Raw genomic sequence first — 25,162 nt, 5'->3', positions numbered from 1 at the left:
ATGATGTGATTTTTGACTTTCCTCCAATTAAAAGGTAGGACTTAATTCAGTTACTTATTTTCTAGAAATTTCAATGGTATCTGGCCTTGCCAACATCTACAAGTTTATCTAGTGCTATTTCAAAGACTCTGGGTGTTCACAACAAAGAACCTTGGCATAATTTTTTATTTTTGCTTAGATTATTCTTTTCCCTACAGTTTGCTTTCTTGGCCCATTCTTGTATTGTAGATCTAAGCTTAAGTGTAATCTAAAAGAGGAATCCTCTGACTACTCTGTAAATGTGAGACCCCCTTCGTTATTCTCTATTCTCTATATATGATTGATCTGAGGCCCATTATTCACTTTGTAACACTTATTATAAGCAGTAACTTTCATAAGTATATACACACATATTTATTAATTGATTAATAGATCGTCCTCTAAGTTGTAGCTTCAGATACTGAGGGGCCAAAATAGCTACCAGATAAGACAAAATTAATAACTATTATTTGAAAGAATCATTGAAATAATGATTCAAAAGAGAAGAGTCATAATTATACCTTGATTACAATACAACAAATGTATAAAATTTTTCTTTTAAAAAAGTATGGAATGCAATATATATATATATATATATAAAATCAGGTAAATGGACAGTATTTAATGTTACCATCAATTAGAAAAAAAAGGAAATGGATTGAATAAAAATTCAATTAAACAATACAACAAATGCAGGAAAACCGGAAAATGAATAATAGTAAAGAAAAATTAAAGCTTGATAAACAGGACATGAATTGATAAACAGAGACAAGCAATTAAAAAATAAAAGAGAAAAATCACTTATAAAACGAGAGAATAAAAAAGATAACTAATGTAACCAAAGTTGTAAATGTAAGGAAGATAAAACATCAACTAGAGAAATAATTGAGACATTTTAGAATACTTTGTGCAATTACACAATGGTAACAAGGCAACATGAAATAGGCACGATTGACATAAAAGTATTAGGTATGCCAACAACAATGTGAATCAAAGGGAAGAGGCACTGGAGTCAGAGACATATAACAAGGGATTATTTTACATTTCAAGAAATAGACTAGAAATAAGTTTTTAAAACCTCCCAGTTTGACTTTTCCAGAAAATATATTTTAAAATCTGAAAATAAAAATAATACTATAGGCCTATTGCATAAAATATGTTACATATATTTTATATAAAATTCTAGCAAATAAAATTCAGCATTAATTGTTCCATACCTGACAGAGAATATTACTTGCTACATATGGCCAAGAACTTCTGAAATGATAACTAACTCAAGAAGGTTATGAGATGTAGCTTCCCCGAGGGTTTTCCTGAAGCCAAATTTCCATTTCCACAGGCTATTTGATATATCTCATACATATGACAATTTAAAACAATATTTTTAGCTCAATAACTTATAGCAATAAATGTGTACATGCACAAGTATACTTTTAATATTTCAAGGAAAATAACAGTTGGAAAAAAATGATTTATACATTATTTATTTCAGGCAATTTTACCATTATTGAAGTTATTTCAAATCAAGTTAAGTAATGAAGGAACATACACGTACTAAGGGGTTTTCAAAAATAGTATTTTTGAATTCATAAAGATTAATTCCAAGTTGAATATTCTATGCTTATTCAATCTTCAATTTTTCTCTACCACAAGAAATTTTTATGGAGTACATTTTATTCACAGTCATCTTGAAAAGCTTATTTAATGATTTTATGGATGCCTTAATTCTACTACCTGAAAAACTCCTGGCTATGAAGGTAGGAAATGGATCCATGTCAGGGAAGGAAATTCATTGTCAACATGTGCGTAAATAGTGGCAATGCTTGATGCAATATTTCATGTAATTCCTGCAGTCTCCCTATGAGGTAGTTATTTTATTTTAAATTAGGTACTGAAGGTTTTGGTACTAGAGTTATCTGTGCAGGTCATGCTGTTGGTAAATAGCAGAATGAGACTTGAACTTAGATTAACCTGACTAAATACAGTGTGTGTATGTGTGTGTGTGTGTGTGTGTGTGTGTGTGTTTGTGTGTATGTGGTGTGTTTCCATCTTTCATGGTTTGATATGGAGAAGGATAAAAGAAATGTGGTTAACTCTATTAAAAGCAAAATAAATTAACCACGAGTCATAGAAACATTAAGTATGGTAGCTCTCCAGCAAAGAAAACCATAAAAAAGACAAAAAGACAACCCTCAAAATGGGAGAAAATATTTGCAAATGAAGCAACTGACAAAGGATTAATCTCCAAAATTTACAAGCAGCTCATGCAGCTCAACTTTAAAAAAAAAAAACCCAATCCAAAAATGGGCAGAAGACCTAAAAAGACATTTCTCCAAAGAAGACATACAGATTGCCAACAAACACATGAAAGAATACTCAACATCACTAATCATTAGAGAAATGCGAATCAAAACTACAATGAGGTATCACGTCACACAGGTCAGAATGGCCATCCTCAAAAATCTACAAACAACAAACGCTGGAGAGGGTGTGGAAAAAAGGGAACCCTCTTGTACTGTTGGTGGGAATATAAATTGATACAGCCACTATGGAGAACAGTATGGAGGTTTCTTAAAAAACTAAAAATAGAACTACCATATGACCCAGCATCCCACTACTGGGCATATACCCTGAGAAAACCATAATTCAAAAAGAGTCATGTACCACAATGTTCATTGCAACACTATTTACAATAGCCAGAACATGGAAGCAACCTAAGTGTCCAACAATAGATGAATGGATAAAGAAGATGTGGCACATATATACAATGGAATATTACTCAGGCATAAAAAGAAACAAAACTGAGTTTTTTGTAGAGATGTGGATGGACTTGGAGTCTGTCCTACAGAGTGAAGTAAGTCAGAAAGAGAAAAACAGATACCATATGCTAACACATATATATATAGAACCTAAAAAAAAAAAAGGTTCTGATGAACTTAGGGGCAGGACAGGAATAAAGACACAGACGTAGAGAATGGACTTGAGGACACGGGGAGGGGGAAGGGTAAACTGGGATGAAGTGAGAGAGTAGCATTGACATATATACACTACCAGTTGTAAAATAGATAGCTAGTGGGAAGCAGCTGCATAGCACAGGGAGATCAGCTTGATGCTTTGTGACCACCTAGAGGGGTGGGATAAGGAGGGTGGGAGGGAAATACAAGGGGAGGGATTATGGGTATACATTTAAACATATAGCTGATTCACTTTTTTTTACAGCAGAAACTAACACATCATAAAGCAATTACACTCCAATAAAGTTGTTAAAAAAAAAAAAGAATGGTGGCTCTCAATGTGAAATATTATTATAAACATCATGAAATATTTTTCTAAATGATATTGTTTTAGAACAATATTTTATTTCCAAATTGCTGAAATACCACCATAAACATATTAGCATTTTGAAAATATATTAACAAAGTAATAAAGTAAAGCCAAATTGCCCTCAGGATAGATGAGAGCAGTTATTAATGAAACAGTACTTTCAAAAATCATAAAAATAACAAGTAACAACAGACTTAAACATTTTCTAGTAAATTGTGAAAAATGGAAATAACCTATTTGTGATAATCACAATCACAAAGAACTTGAGGAATCTTACTATTGTTTTAATTCCTATTCAAATAGATTGGAGTATAAATATGATTTCTTTGGTAACAGATTTTAATAGTCACAAGCCACCCAAGACAAACAAACAAAAACCTTGGACTCAGCTTTTCTCTTATTTCCATCATCACCTTTTCTACTGAATATTTCTAACTTTCTTCTAAATATAAAAAAATCTTCACTAAGTTTTCACCACCGAGTTTTGATGGATATTTACCCAAGGATATATTAACAACTTTCAGGTTTTAAAATGTTTTCTGTTCTGTTTGTTTCATGAAACTCTGACTATACTAATGGTAATCATTTGACATATGTTACACTTGGTCCTTTTACAGAAACAAACAAAAGAAAAGTGGTTTAGAGTCAAACAGCCCACTATCCATCTACTATATCCAATCGCATTAAATAAATCACCTGAGTTTTCCATTTATCAGTTCCAGAACAACTGAATATAGTCCAAGTATTCTGAATCTCATCTTGAATATCTAAGTCAAAAGTCCTTCCAGTATATGAAAAACCATCTGTTACTCATTTGTATTTCAAGGACTTCTTCTAGACACAGCATAATATTATACATTAGTCTTAAGAATTACTGTAGAAACATTTGAAGTGATAAGACTCAATTTTTGGAATTAAGCATCATCAAGAAATTTCCAAAATAGTTGATGTTACAGAGAGTAATAGATGACCTCATCTCACCAGAGTCAATATTTTTCATTTCTATTACTGGTTTCCAAACTATAGGAATATTTTATCCATTCTTTCAATGTGACCTTTTTGAAGTAAATACTAGAGCTCATTCTCTAAAGGAATTCCTTCCTTGGTGCATGTGCAGTGGCGGGTGACATATGTAAATGTGCAATGGGATACCTGGGTTCACCAAGAAGCAAGTCAACACGGGATTAGATATGCAAGAGCTTCACTGGGGGTAATTCCAGATGAATTACCATTACCAGCTTTACCTTGCATGATTTTCTGAAATAAAATTTGGAGATAATGTAGGTAAATCATATATTTCTACACTTAGATGATCTGTTTTTCAGGAAGTGATAATAATACGTCCTTGACTAAATACATCTTCACCAGTCTGTCTTCTATACTGATGCTTCCAGTTAAGCAATAGAGGAGAGATACTGTCTCTGGAAGACCTTTGTTAAATACTCAAACAACTTTTCATAATGATGGGAGGTTCCAGGGAGTCTTCACTGCCTTCCTTCTGCTAGAATGGATGAGTTTTTCTGAACTGTAATATCCACTTATTTTTGTATTCTGAACTGTAATATCCACTTATTTTTGTATGTTTTACCATTTATAAGGCATTAGGGGACCTTACTTCATTTGATCTTCACAATGTCTAGAAGTAGCTAAAGAGTACCACTAGTCCCATTGCACAGTTAAGAAAACAAGAACTAGTTATTTTCCGAAAGTTAAAGAAGTACTCAATTAAGGCCAAAGATATGAGCCTTTTCAAGGCTAATTCCAGAGTTCTTTCTAACACAAGGCCATTCCTTTCTGACTGGTGTTCCTTCACTTTGACCAGCCCGGACAATCTAGCCCTGTGAGATGTGAGGAAGGAAAGAGGGTTCTTGCTGAGAGAAGGGATTGATCCTACAAGAACAAATGCCCTTTGAATAAAGGAATATCTGAGGTCATTTGGCCTGGTGGGCAGTAAGGAGACAAAGGGGCAAAGAACTGAAGTTATTGAGAGGTGGAAAGGGAAGGCTCCAGACTTCCTAGATGTGGTCTACCTGTTGCCACATGGAAGGTCCAATATATTTCACCAAGACATTCCACAAACTTAACATCATAGTAAAGTACTGCAGGATTGAGTAGTATACAGCACAATATATGTTATTTTTAACTCTACCAACTAATTTGATTACTGTAATAATGTTCTGACTAAATTAATTTTAGAGATTGAGGAAATTGGGACTCAGTGAAGTTTAGTGATTTTGATAGAAGTCATCAGCTAGCAAGCCAGAGCTGAAAATAGAACCAGCTTTTGACACCTATTTCTATTTAATTTCCTCTACATAAACCTCAGTGAACTGTATTTGTTGTATCTAAGACATTCTGGTCCTTTGAATCCTATTGACAACATTAAAAATAAGAGTAACATTTGAATATCAAAATTCTTATGAAACATAAGGTACTAGGTAAAATCTAAGCAATCTTCTTAATAGATATATTTCACTTTTCATGATGGTTCATAGTTAACTTTTTCCCTGTAAATCTAGGCTCAAAATGGCATTGTCTTTGAATTTCAGTATTTTATCTTCTCAAGAAAAACTTAGAATGTCATTTATTAAATAATGACAGATTTTAATGTAGGTTAAACTTTATCAACTTTTATACCAAACAAGCAATAAAAATAAGGTTTCAAAAATTGACTAATTACAGTTATGCTAAAGTAATTTGTAGTTACAACACCAAGATTGCAGCTTACCATTAATTCATTGGGGGTATAATTATTTAACAATGTTGATAGAAGAATTAGCAGGAGAAAGAGCCTAGTGAATGAAATATGATTTGTTTATTCATTTTTCAAGACATTAGTGGGAATACGAAAGCATTACTATAAGGCCACAGTAGTGTTTGTCTATCAAAAACAAAGTGCCTATAGAATTTTTGGAATAACTACCTGAATATCAGGAAATGTTAAAATCATAATACATGTCAAGTATAGAAAAATACCTCAGGATAAATTTAAGCTACACAATGTTGGTAAAATATATGGAATTTGTTTTGATAAAAATATATACAAAGGGGCTTCCCTGGTGGTGCAGTGGTTGAGAGTCCGCCTGCCGATGAAGGGGACACGGGTTCGTGCCCCGGTCCGGGAAGATCCCACATGCCGCGGAGCGGCTGGGCCCGTGAGCCATGGCCGCTGAGCCTGCACGTCCGGAGCCTGTGCTCCCCAACGGGAGAGGCCACAACAGTGAGAGGCCCGCGTACCGCAAAAAAAGAAAAAAAAAATATATATATATATACACACACAAGGATAATTTACATTGTCAGGAGCTGAACTGAGAGAGAGAGCTGAGCCATCAAGTGTCCGAGTAGTGCATTAAACAGCAAACCCAAAATGAAAGTGTTAAACCTTTAACTACTTACTGCTATGATATAAGCTAGAGTCTGAAATAGGATAGAGCTCCAAGTCCCCCTTTCACTTCTCCAGAATGGCACGTTAGTCTGGTGTCAGGTGGATTAACACAGAAGTGAGGGTTGGGTCACTCAGGGTTTGAGGAAGCCCTTAACAAAAGGCGCTGGCAGTTTCATGGACCTTGGGTTGGGAGGAGAGCAAAGGTAAAGGACTAGGAGTGAACAAGTACTGGGTCAGACTGGGTAAAATTGCCTTCAAGTTTTCTGCCTCTTACTTCCTAAGGAGGTCACAGCAGAGGTACCTCTACCCAAGGCCCCAGATGAAGACCTGGGAAAGAAGATGACTGGGCTATCTTCTCTTTCTTCAGGTCCCTGTTCTAAAATCACCTTATCGAGGAGGCCTTCCCTTAACCTACTGAAATAGCAACATCTTTTTTCCCTTTCACTGCAATTGATAACCCCTTACTCTACTTAAGTTTTCTCCATGGGTTTTGGTGACAATATTAATCAAATAATTAATCCCACATTCTTTTTCTAAATTTTCTATTAAAATGTTACTATAGTTAAGTATTTTTTACATAGGATTTCTAATGAATAAAATGGTTGTGTTAAAAACCAGAACAAGTGTTCAACAATTTCCTTTGAGTTCATGTTCTTCCAGTATACATTTTAACTAAGATGAGGCCATTTCTAATTTTCTTAGTGGTCAATATATGGAACTAAAGTTTACCTTTAAGTAAAATATAATTATTATAGGGAAAAAACTAATTTATGAGATATCTTGTTCAGTTGAAACAAACTCCTCAAACGTTTCACTCATTCAGCCATTCATTCAGCCATTTATATGCAGAATATTTTCATTATGTTCATTTTATATATAAGGTTCTAAGTTAGCCATCCCATATGCAAAGTTAAATAAAGCATAGCCCTTGTCCTTACCTTTACCAGAACTTGATGTCTAAATCTAATCATAATTTTGATCTAATAAATAAAGCAGGCCCAGATAAACTATCTTCATTAGCAGCAGTATTAAAATGACCTTATATGTTATGTTTTTTGCAGGAGATGATTGTCTTTAAGAGATTTTCTAATGATTCTGATTTTTCAGCAATTCAGATGATGTTTCCTAATTCCACATCAGTGAAGTTGGATATTATCCTTTATGTTTTTCCCTTGCAGGAAACTGCTTTGAGGCCATTTAGAAGAAGACTAATTTGTTCTTGCAATATCTTGCCAAGCTAATTGACATAATTTTCTTCTACTTATATCTTTTGCAAGATGGATACATTCATATTTCAAGAACCTAAACTTATACAATATTTGCTGTAATTATTAAATCATAAAGAACAGGACTACTTGCATTATTTTTCTTAAGGAGGACTAAATTCATATCCAAATGCAAATATATAGACTTTGCAAATATATAGACTAATAACAGAAAACGTGTGCATTTTCTTCACTGATTAGATTTTCTATTCTTCTTCCATGGAGAATTTCTTTAAAGCAGTGATAAGTCCTAACAACTAGATCATTGTATTAGGTATTTTAATGTACAAGAACATAAAGTTATGTTAGGTACGTTAGATATTTTATATAACATATGTTCTCATTATAGAGAATATATTTTCAAGTGCTTTGACAGCTGATTTCCCTATTTTAGAGAAGACAGGAAATTTGGCAAATCAAGGAATGATCAAGCAATTTTAATTACCATCCATACTGAAATAAGTTTGCTTGATTTATTTTTTTAACTTGTCAGTTTATATCTGTATCATTGAAAGATATCTCAAATTAGATTTTAAGTAGTGATGAAACAGATATTCATTATGACAAGATAACTTGACTACACTATGGTTTGAATCACATCAAAATTGAATATATATATATATATATAAATTTCAAAAAATTGCCAAATGACTTTCTATTTCTATAACTAACTTTTGGGTTTTAATCTCAAGGCAAAATTATCTCCTAGACTCATAATGCCTACTTGTACTTTCCCAGAAACTAAGAAAGAAGATATATAAAAAAGAATGAAACAAGTCCCGTTAATTGTAGAAACTTACAATTTTGTTAGTTATTTTGACAGTCACCTAAAATATCACTAATTACTTTAGAATGTGAAAATTATATGAGTTTTTTAGTCAGTATTATAAAAATGTGTTTAACTTAGAAAAAGTAATTGATAAATTTAGAAAGCTGCTAAGAATTTTTCTTATAAGATTATTATTTTTTATGTTTCCTTATTTCCTTAATTTTCGCTAACATATCAAATATAACCAACTGTTTTTAAAATTTTAAAGTAGATGTAAAGTACTGCACATCAGGTGGTTAGCAACAAATTATCTAATCAAAACAACTATATAAAAGACAAAAAAAGGAGCGTGTAGGTAAAATAGTCAATTTTATACTTTGATGTTAGCTTCGGTTAGACGAAATGATACAAAAAGGAAAATTGGAAAAGAACATATGGTACATCAGAACTCATCAAGAAAAAAGTTAATGACTCTGAAGATTAGAGACAGAAGTCTAAGCTACCCAATTTAGATAACTGGTCAAAATGCTGCTAAGAATTCTAAATCACATTATTAAATTTGGGATAGTTTTGTGAAAAAAGAAAACCATCAGCACTGCATGCAGACTTTTAATAGAGCTTTTCTATAAACCTTATTCTTTTATATTTATGTAGTCTACACATTATAATTATTGCTCATAATTTCACTTACAAAGAGTTAAGCCACAGGTAATGTAGAAAAGACACTATAAAAGATCATTCTTGCCTGAATTTATTCTTACTATATAAGTTGAAGAATGGTGATTTTTCTAACTCTATCATTCTTTGACAATGATCAGTTTGCATTCTACTGTAAGAGTCTTCCCTTCTCCCTGAATTTATTTGTTCGCTTGGTTTTTACTGTTACTATGTAAATCATGAATTTTTTTATGTTTGTTGTGATTTTTTTCATTGATCAGATCTCTTTTCACTTATTTTCACAGCATCCTTGGGTGGCAACAAAATCATTTAGAAAACTGTAATGAAGTGAGTCACTTACTCTTTTAAAATATTTAGTATACTGTATATAAGTAACAAATATAATTCTTCTCAATTATTTTAAATTTTATAAGAAAATATTCCCAGTGTTAACTTGATAGTAAAAACTACTATATATCTGTATTGCCCTGCTGCACATCTCTGGTCTCCACAATAATTTTTTCTAAATACCCATTGTGTTTTAATCCATAACTGTCATTAGTTATTTTGAAGATTTACTTTCCCAAATTTGGCCAACAGTGGGAAATTTTTCAAAACTGGTTCTTGTGTCATTTGTACAGGACCCCTCATTTTTGAGTGTCTGTATACTTTCTGACACAATAAGATATTCCAGAATCATCTTCTACTTTCCCTGGAATTGGCCATTTCTCTAAGTACTCCTTTTTTACTTTTAATAGGGAACAGTATTTAGAAAACAAGACACAGTGGTAAGGTGTGCTCACTGTGGCTGTAGTTCCATTGCTTCTATCCTTTCAGAGTACAGAAGCAGGAATTATGTATTGTAGGGCTGAGCAAATTTGTAAACACAGTGATATTTCTGGGAGCCAGGGTTCTCACTATGAGAGAAAAGACAAATAAATATAGAATGGGGAAAGAAAAAATGTTATTGTATTTAGTTGGCATTAGATATATCAGCATAAAATGATAAATTTTTGTCATTTGAATTTATTTTTATGTAAAGAAACTAAAGGTTTCTTTAGTTTTGAACTCATCCCAGTTTTCTCAATTAATAGACTTTCCACTTCTGTTCCCATTAACATGAATGAAAATTTTACAATTGTTTTTAACAGAACATTATTCTCACAAGATGCTTTAGGGTTGAATAAAGATTTTGTAGTCATTAAGGTTGGAAAATACTGTATTCTCTATTTCCTTTCTGGTGATAGATGATACACAGTAGCATTTTAAAGCTCCTAAGAGGTCTAGCGTTAAGAGTCTGTCTAACCACTTTCCTTAAACTATTTAATCACAGAATCCTTTTCCCATTTAGAAAGAGGAAAATCTAATCAAACTGACATTACACAGAATACATTTTAAGAAATGTTCTTCTATATCACTTCTACAGAAGTATGTTCTTGAGTTTGTCAATGTGGCCCCCTTACAAGGGAGCAAAACTAGAGGGAACACATTATTTTCACATGTGCAAACTGTACACAAGGATTATTTGCTGCCTTAGAAAAGGAGAAATCCAAGGATAAAAATTTCTGGCAAGATCCAAAGGAAATTTCAGCCAGAGTCTGCTGATGGGACTCTTCACTGCCTCTGGTTTACAGCTTTAGGTGATGATTCAATAAGGGAACCCTCCTGCCCTGTTGGTGGGAATGTAAAGTGATAGAGCCACTATGGAGAACAGTATGGAGGTTCCTTAAAAAACTAAAAATAGAACTACCATACGACCCAGCAATCCCACTACTGGGCATATACACTGAGAAAACCATAATTCTAAAAGACACATGCACCCCCATGTTCATTGCAGCACTATTTACAATAGCCAGGTCATGGAAGCAACCTAAGTGTCCATCAACATATGAATGGATAAAGAAGATGTGGCACATATATACAATGGAATATTACTCAGCCATAAAAAGGAACGAAATTGGGTCACTTGCAGAGACATGGATGGATCTAGAGTCTGTCATACAAAGTGAAGTAAGTCAGAAAGAGAAAAACAGATATTGTATATTAATGTATATATGTGGAATGTAGAAAAATGGTATAGATGCACATATTTGCAGGGCAGGAATAGAGACGCAGATGTAAAGAACAAATATGTGGATGGGGGAGGGGGAGTAGGATGAATTGGGAGATTGGGATTGACATATATACACTACCATGTGTGAAAAAGATAGCTAGTTGGAACCTGCTGTATAGTGCAGGGACCTCAGCTCAGTGCTCTATGGTGACCTATGGGATGGGGGTAGGGGTGGGAGGGAGGCCCAAGAGGGAGGGGATATATATATACACGTATAGCTGATACACTTCATTGTACAGCAGAAATGAATACAACATTGTAAAGCAACTATACCCCAATTTAAAAAACAATATGTGTTTACAGTACTAGTCAGTAGTTTAATAATCCAAAAGCCTTATCCAAAGCCTCTTTTTAATACCAAATCCAGGAGACAAATAAATTGCTGCTTCCTCAGTCTTAAAAACAATTGTCTTTCCTTATTTAACAGCAATCATTTCATTGTGGGAAGACTTGGAATTACAATATGACAAATATTACTATATGTCTAAGAGCCGTGTTCACTACACATCTACACATCTGTTGTTGAGAAATTGGTTTCATCCTTGGATAGATAAAGAGTAGTTGGAAATGTAGAAATTGAAGTAGGTATATGTAGTATAATTATTGCTAAAGACTATGCTCATTATTGTCTTTTAAAAAAATATTTATTTATTTATTTGGCTGCTCCAGGTCTTACTTGTGACACGTGGGACCTTCGTTGCCGTGGGTGGAATCTTCGTTGTGTCATGCAGAATCTTTTAGTTGTGGCATGCTGGATCTTCAGTTGCAGCATGCAGGATATGGTTCCCTGACCAGGGATCGAACCCGGGCCCCCTGCATTCGGCGTGCACAGTCTTAGCCACTGGACCACCAGGGAAGTCCCTCATTATTTTCTCACACAAATTAAAACTCACAGAATTTTTTTGCATATCCTAGATAGACGTACAATTTCTTTTGTTAGATGGATAAACCAGTTCAAGCCAGTATTTCTTAAAACTCCATAATACCTTTAATAAATGAGAGAATACACAATTTAAGTGATCCTGTTTCTTTTACTATTTTGTTTCTCTCCTGGTTTTATATAAAGAAATTAGAAACATATTAAAAATTGTCTAAGTCATTTCTTCAAATTTCTCTCAGTTCTCAATATGCACAAGAGCTCTAAAATTAAGATATCTTTTTTTTTTTAGCGGTACGCGGGCCTCTCACTGTTGTGGCCTCTCCTGCTGCGGAGCACAGGCTCCGGACATGCAGGCTCAGCGGCCATGGCTCATGGGCCCAGCCGCTCCGTGGCATGCGGGATCTTCCCGGACCGGGGCACAAACACGTGTCCCCTGAATCAGCAGGCGGACTCTCAACACTGCGCCACCAGGGAAGCCCAATTAAGATATCTTGCAGAAATTCATTGATATATGTACTTTTTCATGATTTTTATACTGCTTTATTTAATATAGGTGGCACTGTATCTTCAGTTCAAAGAAAAAAAAGTGTTTGCTCTGCAACTATTCACTCAGTCCTTTCTATTTGCTAGATATAATCTTAGAGGTTTAGAACGCAAAAAGTGAAGAATACATGGGCCCTGCTTACAGTATAGATGCCTGTAGTATAAAATAAGGCAGGCATGAAATGAGATATATGAGTGGAGATTGTCAGAGGAACCATAAAAATATAATAAATGAAGCATTATGGAGCACAGCAAATGAAGAGATTGATAATACCTATAATGTTCATAAAAACTGATGCTTTTCTGAATTAATTTTCAACAATTTCACCTTAACCACCAGCTAAAATCCTGTGAAGACATGATACATTGTATTCTAAAATCCAGGAAAAACACTAATACGTGAATTATAAAATTTCATGAACAGAAATACCACTGTATTTCCTTACATTAAATTCACAATAGTGGCAAAGGTAAAGCCTCTGTGGTAATAGAAGGACCAATGCCGTGGAAGGAGCTGTATTCAATGAGAGACTTGGCATGTAGCATCCTTTTCCTATTTATTCAGTCCTGGTTCAGGACAGGGTTGAGAAGGCAGAGAATGCCATAGACTTAAAACTCAGTTGCTTTAGAAGTAAGGTAAAGATCTTGTGTTATATGATTCTTAAAGGGCCCTTGAAGCTTAGGACTTTATATATCTAATCCTAATTCCATTAAGTATGAACAGGGCAGAATGCAGAAGAGGCGAGAATGAGCAGGAGCTGAGCCCAGTAGATCGCAGGACTGAATAAATTCTGACAACCAAGTGGAAACAAAGGTGTATTGGCCCCTGTAGGCAAAGGACAGAAGTTATGGGGGGTGGACAGAGCTGGGGAGAGGTGTGTAACAATGAAAAGGCCAGGTGAGGACTCCTATCCAGTCCTTTTTCCATTATCACTAAAAAATGGCAAGAACCTGGATATTACATCAGATACTAAAAAAATCCTATCCTTACTCTGATTTTTCATGCAATAGCACAGGAGAGCCAAACACCTACACTTATACCCCCACTCCTTGTTGAACTGCAAGCACACAGAGCAAGGAGCTGAACAGTCAACCTGGAGAAAGCACCCTCTCTAGACCAGATTACAGGTTTCTCTTTTTGCTTTGATGAAATGTTCCTGGGCTCAGGGGAAAACATTCCACAAATCTGAATGAAATCTCTTTGGTCTGAAATTTGTGCATAAACCTGGAAGGAGGTAGTTTTCATGTGGTTTGGGGTTTTCTGATGAAAATTTCAGTGTTCTGGCTTGTTTGTTTCCCCTAGGAGTCTTCACAGATGAGCCTGTGTGAAAGTTCCCAGCAGATATTTCATTCTATTCGCTTTCCTTCTTTCTCTTGTGGCTGATTTTTATCTTTCTCTTTCAAACTCACACAGCCTAGTCCCTCAGAGCTATGTTTTAGGTCAAAATGTTTTTGCATTGCTCTGTGAATGTCCATGTGGGGACGAGATGCTCCTTTCATTGTAGTACATGAGCTAAAAACTCTGGGGCACATTTTTCCATCAGAAAGCTAACTTGAGTCCATCTAGCCCAACATGTTTATTTGCTAGCAGATCAACCTGAGGCTCAGAGAGGTTAAGTAAAATTGACTTCCTTACTCTTGTGACCCTAGTGACTCAAGGCTGCTGCTATCTCTTCCTTTGTTTGCTACACACCTACCTAAGTGTGTATCACTGTCTTTAGATTTGCCTTTTGCAATCCATTCTCCACATTAACAAATGAGAACTCATTCAAAAATGCACTCTTCATGCCATAAAATCTCTAAGGCTTCCCACTGCCTTAAGTAGCCCCTTAATTTCCATTTCAAGTCTGTGACTGATATGGCCACTTCTGATTTCCAGCTTGAACTCTTCTCACCTCTCCTTTTCAAGTGCTGCCCTCTACGTTACTGACCTCAGCATGTTCTTGCGTGCCCCTGGGTTTTGTATTGATAAATGCTGATTTCTTGCTCTATAGAAACTTCCACCTTATCCTTAAATCTAACTCCTACAGGTTATAGAGTTGAACTCAAATATCACTAATAACTCCTGCACACTGCTTTAGTTCCTTGCACACCTCCCTCCCTCCCACTTAGCAACTATAATATGTGTTGTAAATATTTTTGACTGTATGTTTATTCACTAGACTATGAGCTCCATCGAAGCAGGGTTTTTATTTGTTCTTGCTGATTGCTGTAAGTTATACAATTGGCACAGTGCCCAGCAGATGAAGGACTCAAGATATCTGCTTATAAAACAAAGTCGAAACTGGAAACAAATTCTCCTGCTTTTTAGTCTACTATTCTTTCCTCTACTCTATATATTTTAATCTCACTTAAATCACCTATAAATCTACAATGACAGTCTGTGTTTATTCATGTCCCCAGCCTTATTTACTACCCTTCAGCATGCTGTGGTTCCAGTTTATAGAATTAACTGCTGCTCCTCTAAAGTGCCACCTCATTTGTATCTTTCTTCCTCTACTTCCTCCTCAGTCTGGTGAAATCCTGTGCATAGATCACCACCTCTAGGAAGCCTTCCAAGATTCCCCAGGTTGACACTCTTGTGTCTCCACTGTACTTGGCACACATTTTCATTACACTTGGCACACATTTTCAAAAGGACTTTTCCTACACATATTTGGCACATACTTCCAGGATGACATTTTTTATATTTGTTTAAATGTTTGTCACCCTAATAACTTCAAGATTCATGGATTTAGGGATTATGATTTACCCACCTTTCAATGTCAGTATTTATCACATAATCTGATGCATGTTAAGCTCAATAAATGCCTCTTGAATAAATAACAAAACTGGTATGATATTTTTCCCCGTTCTTTTTCCCTTTAATTCCTGCAAATAAGAGACAAGTGGCACCCCACATATGATAAAGCAAGACACATTCATTTTATGTCAGAATACCCCTGGGTTCCAGTTTTACCACTGATGAGCTGAGTTACCTGAGGCCACTCCTTTTACCATTCTGAACTTCAACTTCCTGATCAATAAAATGAGTTGAAAATAAATAATTGAATAAATAAAGTTTAAAATTAAGATATTTACATGAAATCCATTGTGACTATTATGAAAATGAACGCAGTGTTTTTTAATCAGTGACATGATATTCTGATGTTATCTTTTTTTTTTTTTCTTTCTGCGGTACGCGGGCCTCTCACCGTTGCGGCCTCTTCCGTTGCGGAGCACAGGCTCCGGACGTGCAGGCTCAGCCGCTATGGGTCACGGGCCCAGCCGCTCCGCGGCATGTGGGATCCTCCCGGACCGGGGCACGAACCCGCGTCCCCTGCATCGGCAGGCGGACTCTCAACCACTGTGCCACCAGGGAAGCCCTGATGTTATCTTTTATTACTAGAAATATACAGATTAAAAATGAGATCTGAATCTTTCCTACAGCATTGAATTAATTTTATATCAAAAATTCTTTTTGGTAATTTAAATAATTATGAATGATTAATTAAAAGTAATTTAAATGTTTATGAAATATTATTTTTCTTCCTAAAGTTTCCTTTTTTATTTTGTAAATTGAACATGCTCAGTATATAAAATACAGAACATTTACAAAGATATAAATAGTTAACAAATCATTTTTAATTTTTATTTATAAATAGCTTTTAATTATATTTTGTTGCATTTCTCTCAGCCTTGTATCTATGTATACTTTTATTTCCTTGTTTCACTTAACTGTGATCCTTATCACATAGTCTACATTGTATTCTTCTTTTTTAAATTAATCGTCATATAAGCAGAATTCATGTTATTTTTCACTGAGTACATTTTAATAATTGAAATTAAACTAATATACTAACAATTACTTTTGGACTTTTACATTGTTTCAAAAATTTACAGTTACAAATTATGTTGTACTAACTATCATTTTGCCTAAAGTTTTTTAACCTAAAGCAAAATTACAAAATATTATTTTTAGGTCAAATAATAAGAGACTTTACCTTTCATTATAAATATAGTTAGATTGATTTCCAAAATGATTATACAAATTTTCACTCCCACTAGCATTATGCAAGAATGTTAAACGTAAAAGTGTAAACTTCTTGCATAGTACATTCTTGTATTTTCCCATATCTATGCTACTTTAAAAAATAAAAATTATTTTTTCATATGTATTTCTTTACCAATGAAGTTTACTTTTCCCCTAAACAATATATGTCCTCCTTTTTGAATTATCTATTTATGTCTTTTATTCATTGATCTATTTTAAGTATTTCTAATAGGTTTAGTGGGAAAATATTGTCATATTATTGCAAATATTTATCCTACTTTGTTCTTCATATTGGCTTTTGAGTTATATTGAGCGCTTATTGCATATTATCACTCTTCCATGTGGTTTACCTGTATTAACACACTTAATCCTCACAGCAGCCCATCCATTGAGTACTGTTATTATTCTTACTTTAGGCATAAGGAATTTAATATATAGGAAGTTAAATAATCTGCAGTAGCAAGTTAGAATTATCACTCGATGTTGTGGCACTAGCACCTATGCTATTTGGCAGTATACCATGCTGTCTCAAGAACTAAATAAAACATAAAATGTGATTATTTGAAAAAAAAGGATTTATTTGTTTTACAATTTCTTACCGTTCTTGATGTGATTCAGGAAACCATTAACTCTTTTTTAAAGAAATAAACTATGTGGATCTACAAATTTAGATTGTTATACATTACTATATAAGGTAAAATGTATTTAGGTTCCCAATTCTGGGCTCTTTCATTAGTCCCAGATGCTGTATGCAATTTCTAAGAATTCATATATCTGCAATAGTTTAAATTACTATAGAAAAGCAAGAATCTTTTGGCAGATATAGGGAATATAAACAAAAGAACCTCGTCTAAATTCACTATGCACTCCAAGTTTATATATAGACCTGGCTTCGGTAAAATGAAACTATACCTGTTCAAAATGACCTGCTGAAATCTCTTTTGACTTTTACTCTCTCAGAAATGGAATTTTAAAATATCAACTATATATTTTTTTGAAATGTCATTATTGATAAACATTGGGTGTACTATTTCACAGAGATTTTCTGATTTCCCATGAATTATGTTTGCAGTCTTGAGTAGCAAGAACCATGTGAACATCAAGCAATATCATTTATTAGATAATATGGTGACAGAATAATTTACAATGCACATTAAATAAACAAGCCAATGCACCCAACATAGGAGCACCTCAACACATCAGGCAAATGCTAACAGCAATAAAGGGGGAAATCAACAGTAACACAATCATAGTAGGGGACTTTAACACCCCACTTTTACTAATAGACAGATCATCCAAAATGAAAATAAATAAGGAAACACAAGCTTTAAATGATACATTAAACAAGATGGACTTAATTGATATTTATAGGACATTCCATCCAAAAACAACAGAATACACATTCTTCTCAAGTGCTCATGGAACATTCTCCAGGATAGATCATATCTTGGGTCACAAATCAAGCCTTGGTAAATTTAAGAAAATGGAAATCGTATCAAGTATCATTTCCAACCACAACGCTATGAGACTAGACATCAATTACAGGAAAAAATCTGTAAGAAATACAAACACATGGAGTCTAAACAGCACACTACTTAATAACCAAGAGATCACTGAAGAAATCAAGGAGGAAATCAATAAATACCTACAAACAAATGACAATGAAAACACAGCGACCCTAAACCGATGGGATGCAGCAAAAGTAGTTCTAAGAGGGAAGTTTATAGGTATAGAAGCCTACCTTAAGAAACAAGAAACATCTCAAATAAACAATCTAACCTTACACCTAAAGCAATTAGAGAAAGAAGAACAAAAAAACCCCAAAGTTAGCAGAAGGAAAGAAATCATAACGATCAGATCAGAAATAAATGAAAAAGAAATGAAGGAAACGATAGCAAAGATCAATAAAACTAAAAGCTGCTTCTTTGAGAAGATAAACAACATTGATAAACCATTAGCCAGACTCATCAAGAAAAAAAAGGGAGAAGACGCAAATCAATAGAGTTAGAAATGAAAAAGGAGAAGTAACAACTGACACTGCAGAAATAAAAAGAATCATGAGAGATGACTACAAGCAAGTATATGCCAATAAAATGGACAACCTGGAAGAAATGGACAAATTCTTAGAAATGCACAACCTTCTGAGATTGAACCAGGAAGAAATAGAAAATATGAACAGACAAATCACAAGCACTGAAATTGAAACTGTGATTAAAAATCTTCCAACAAACAAAAGCCCAGGACCAGATGGCTTCACAGGCGAATTCTATCAAACATTTAGAGAAGAGCTAACACCTATCCTTCTCAAACTCTTCCAAAATATAGCAGAGGGAGGAACACTCTCAAACTCATTCTACGAGGCCACCATCACTCTGGTACCAAAACCAGATAAAGATGTCACAAAGAAAGAAAACTACAGGCCAATATCACTGATGAATATAGTTGCAAAAATCCTCAACAAAATACTAGTAAACAGAATCCATTAAAAGGATCATACACTACGATTAAGTGGGGTTTATCCCGGGAATGCAAGGATTCTTCAATATACAGAAATCAATCACTGTGATATACCATATTAACAAATTGAAGGAGAAAAACCATATGATCATCTCAATAGATGCAGAGAAAGTTTCCGACAAAATTCAAAACCAATTTTTGATAAAAACCCTCCAGAAAGTAGGAATAGAGGGAACTTTCCTCAACATAATAAAGGCCATATATGACAAACCCACAGCCAATGTCGTCCTCAATGGTAAAAAACTGAAACCATTTCCACTAAGATCAGGAACAAGACAAGGTTGCCCACTCTCACCATTATTATTCAACAGTTTTGGAAGTTTTAGCTGCAGCAATCAGAGAAGAAAAAGAAATAAAAGGAATCCAAATAGGAAAAGAAGAAGTAAAGCTGTCACTGTTTGCAGATGACATGATACTATACACAGAGAATCCTAAAGATGCTACCAGAAACCTACTAGAGCTAATCAATGAAATTGGTAAAGTAGCAGGATACAAAATTAATGCACAGAAATCTCTTGCATTCCTATACACTAATGATGAAAAATCTGAAAGTAAAATTAAGAAAACACTTAAAAACATGTTGATGTTTTATACAGTACAAAACATTTTATCATTATGTATTATTGAAGTGCCTTTTAATGGGAAGATTCTCTGAAGTTTTATCTCCTTCAAATACTGGGGACAATGATTATTCTCACTAGGGAAAAAATGCAACTTATTATAGTTACATATCAAGACAAACGTATTCATTGGCATATGTTCTGTTTTAATTAGCAGTCAGAGTTCTGCTGGGGTTGCTTATCTTTGATAATTGAAAAGAAAACTTTAGCAGACACATTTACATAGACAATTCATCATGTTACATGGAGACCCAATCACAAGTCAGTATGGGAATCAGGCAGGCAGGAAGAGGGGAGTGACCTGGGAGTTGACATGACCAAAATTTGAACTGACAGTTCCAGGACCAGAACTTTGCACCCACAGATGTGGAATAAAAAAGCTTTGTTCTGATTCACACTCACTGAATATCTAAGGGCACTGGTCTGGGAGCTAGTACCCACCATAGCAGACTCTAAGCACAAATGGGGTTGCGGGGGACATTAAATCCCATTGAGGTCATAGTGAGTAGAGTGTTGTCAACCACGGGGAAGACACTTATGAGAATATAATTAGTTGTTATAGTTCGCAACAAATTCAGGGTGAAATGAGGGCATAATCTCAATGATGTTGCACAAATCTCATCACTCTGACTTGGCACAGAGGAGGAAATGGGGAGCAGTTAAGTTCAGGCCTGAGGCCTCACTTTATCGATTTTAGATAATGGGCTTAAAACAGAAAACAAAGTGCTGACTCTATCCATTGTCTAAAGGCTTCTAATATGCTACCAGGGTCATTGTCATTGGCCTGGGGACAGAAGGGAACTGTATCGGCATCTGTCAGGCTTCATTAATTGGGCAACTCACCACAGGCATGGAGACAGAGATCATAAAGCATTATGATTCAGTTTCTTATTCGTGAAGTAATGACAATTGGATCCCTAGTAGAGAATGAGCTCTTAAATATGCAAGCAAAATCCACCAGTTAGAGAGGGGTAAATATCTCTGCTTAAATATCTGTTCATTAACTCAGCAGATAATAATTGAGAGTATACTAAGTGTCAGGCATGTGTATAGTTGCTAGGGTTAAAGATATTAAAAAGTAGTAGATGCTTACACTCTAAAGGGCAAACTCAATTTTCCTTTCCCTTTCTACAAACCGGAAAATGATTTATTTTACCGTCAGAAGTTCCTATGTATATACTGTTGTGGTGAGATTGAGGAACTTTGAATTTTGATGGAATGTCTTTATATTATTTCCTGTAAGGTTTTAGGATATCACTCCCTAGATACATAATTAAATGTGAATTTTGCTGTTAAGGATTTTTGCAAAAATTTTATTCCAACTAACTGTGACAAGTTGTTCTGGACAAGCCTGAATACAGTTGAAGTTAAAATAGCAGATTTGTTTTGTTTAGATTTCAATTGAGGATAGTTTAGTTCATCATGCTCTTCCATTCATGGGACTCTATGATCATCAATCTTTACAAGTCCTCTCTCATATTTTATATTTGATTTTATTTATTTCCTACATTTTATTTTATTTCACACCCATCCTGCCCTTAACTACGTTCTCACTTTCATATATTATCAGGGAAATACAGAGATAGATCTTTTCAAAAATATATAGTACTGGTGGGTGTATGTATATGTTTTAAATACATCTTAAAATAAATAATAAACAGTTTTAAGAATTGTTCAGGTCTTAATATGTGTGAAGCACTCTTCAAAGTGTTTTTCATATATTGACTCATTTAATTCTTAAAACAATTTTATGGTGTACGTACTATTATTTTCTCCATTTACAGATGAGAAACAGAGGCACAGAGAAGTTATGTGATTTGCCCTAGGTTACACACCTAACAAGAAGTCCTACCCAGATTATCTGGCTCCAGAAACTGGAAGTTTTAACCCATCTCTATGTATTTTGCCTCTATGTATGTCACATTGTGTCGTAGATCTATTTTCCATATCTTAATTTTACACTTGATACTACAATTTTCAGTCCACATTAGCATATAAATATCATTCATTGCTTTGAACTGCTACTGCTGCAGCCTGTTCTATAGTATAAGGAAACTATATTTTATTTAACTGTTCTCTTTGTTGGAAACAACTGGATTATTTCCAGCTCTCTACTTCTACAAAAAATACTGCAGTAAACGTTCTGCGAATTTCCCTTTTGAGCCCATTTTTGTTTGGATGTGGAGTGGAATTGCTGGGTCATGCTATACATTTACATTACATTTTAACATGCCGTGTTAAAATACTCTCCAAAATAGCTGTACTAATTTTCATTCCAAGAGGAATGCATGCAGGTTACTATTTTTTCACATAATACACAACCCTTGATATTTATCTATGTTTGCCAGTCTGATTGAGGGTATATCACTGTGGTTTTAATTTGCCATTTCTATTTACTAGCAAAGTTAATTCTCTTTTCATATAGTTTTAGCCATTTTTTTCTATAACTTAATTGTTCATATTCTTTGTCCATTTTTCTAATGTGTTTACTTATTTTCTTTGAAGTAGTTTCTTGGACATTTTTATATTAATCTAGAAGTCTTTTTAAATTTTTTAAATTCTTTTTGACGTTTTTTTAATCAACAGTTTCAGTGTTACCTAGACTAGTCACAATCATAAACTGCAAGCAGGTATTCTTAATGGAACCAAGAAATTTGGTGATACTCACAGATTATGGTGACTGAAACAAAAAGAATAATGACAATAACAGAAATTCCATAATAGAATGTTAGTGAAAAAAGACTAACACATTACATCAGAAAGTTAACTAAGCATAACAACCCAGTGAAGTAGGTGTTGTTATCCCCATTTTAATGATGATTAAACTGAAACTCACAACAATTAAGTTACTTATACATAGGATTGATAACTGAAGGTCAATAGTACTTGAGTAAAGAAAGATGCAGTGGGTCTCAAATCTTCATTTCTATCAGCAGAACAAGTGATTCTGATGGATTTAGTTCTTTACCAGCACTTCAAGAAAGACTGTCTATCTAAATCCTACATTTGTCAAATTTTGTGACTACTGCTCTATGTGCAGAGATGAAAAAAAATTATCAAAGTGTGAATAAGGAAGAAATCCAGAACTTCTTTGCCAGTTGTCATCCTTCCTTTCTCTATAGATATAAATGCTCATGTATCTCTTGGTCCACATATAAAGAGAAGGTGTTTTGGCAAAATATAATTGAAAACAAAATCTTCTGTCAATTCAGAAAATTTCTCCAAAATGTAGAGAAAGAAAACAGTTTATTATTGAGTAAGCATTATCAGAATGTGATGTGTATCACAGGTAATCTGCTAAGAGGTTTAGGTTTCCAAGACAGAAAGAAATCTCAACCTTTTTACAACCAAGCAGATACAACCCATTGCATATATATTCTCAAGATAAACAATAACTAGTCCTCGAGAAGGGGGACGTGACAGCATCATTGACCACACGTAGTGTGATCGCCTACAATACCCTGGTAATTGGGATTACCATCTGTGTTAGTTACTTAGCTAAATTCAAAGGAAAAATAATCTTTTCATATCTCTATGACGGGGCAGTTTTGCAACTTGCAGCCAGTTGAAGTTAGGCTCCTATTCTCCCACAGAAACTGGGGGATAGGGACCCTATCTTCCTTGGATGTTTACATTACAATGAGATGGTTTCCAGGTCCTTGAGAAAGCCATTCCTGGGGATTCAAACAGCCAACAAAAACCTTCTTTAGCTTTTACCAAATGTAAAACCGATAGCTAGTGGGAAACAGCTGCATAGCACAGGGAGATCAGCTCGGTGCTTTGTGACCACCTAGAGGGGTGGGATAAGGAGGGTGGGAGGCAGGGAGATGCAAGAGGGAAGAGATATGAGGATATATGTATAGCTGATTCACTTTGTTATAAAGTAGAAACTAACACACCATTGTAAAGCAATTATACCCCAATAAAGATGTTAAAATAAATAAATAAAAATAAAATGTTTTACATACATTTCAAAGAGACAGAGAAAGAACTTACACTTAGAAATTTTCTAAAGCAAATGGTCTAAGAAAAGGGAGGAGAGGGAATTCCTTTCCCTTATTTTTCACATAGAGAATTAAGCCTCCTATTTTTAATTTGTATTTGCCCTTACGGTGCTAATGTATTCTGCAGTTAATATCCATGGATTTTCTACAGTGTCCTGAGTGTCTTTTATCCACTGGTAATTTTAGGGTAACAATAAACATAACAGGGTTTGTTAACAAAATAAACAAAACAAGGCATATGCTTTGATAAAATATTTTATATGTATTAAAACAATTAGTACTCACCACAAACTATGAGAACAATACTATTATCCTCTTTTTTAGATGAAGAAATTGACAAACAGAACTGAAATAACTCAAGGTAGCCTGGTTCTGAAGTCTAGACAATTAGCTACACTTCTAACCTGCAATCTGTTTTACATAAAATTTTCTCTCTCTCTCTCTCTCTCTCTCTCTGCCTCTCCGTCTCTCTCTCTCTCTCTCCCTCGCACACACACCTCCTCATATCTTCCACTTCTTGTTAAGAAAATTTTGATGACAAGTTTAATTCTGATAATCACTAATAGTTTCCTTCCAGACAATTTTCTGAAGGAACAAAACTACTCTGACAGCAAATGGCTGCTAGTTATTTTGAATGTTTGGAATTTATGCTTAGTTAATTCCTGCTCAATAAAACAAAAACTTATAAAGCATTAAGACAGGGGATACAAAAGAGAAAAAGAGCTTGCCTCACAGTCTTTGTTATTTCTCATTATAAAGTATGTAGCATGGCCTCTAAAAAGCTGAAATAGTTTATTATATTTCTATCAAAACAAAATTTATTTGTACGAGACAATAATGCCCACAAGCATATAGCTACCAAAGCAAAAATCTTGCCTGCCAAATGTGTTTTCTTATTAAATCTCCAAGTAGTGTAAATTAAGTGTAGGTATTAGGCTAAACACTGAGAATAGTTTGGAGGTAAGGTCTTGGCCTTCAGAAATTTACACACTAATGGGTAAGGTGGAACCATTAACATTCCAAGCACTGTCACA

Source organism: Stenella coeruleoalba (genome assembly GCF_951394435.1).
Source record: "Stenella coeruleoalba genome assembly, chromosome: 4".
Classification (NCBI taxonomy): domain Eukaryota; kingdom Metazoa; phylum Chordata; class Mammalia; order Artiodactyla; family Delphinidae; genus Stenella; species Stenella coeruleoalba.
Note: the sequence above shows the minus strand (reverse complement) of the source record.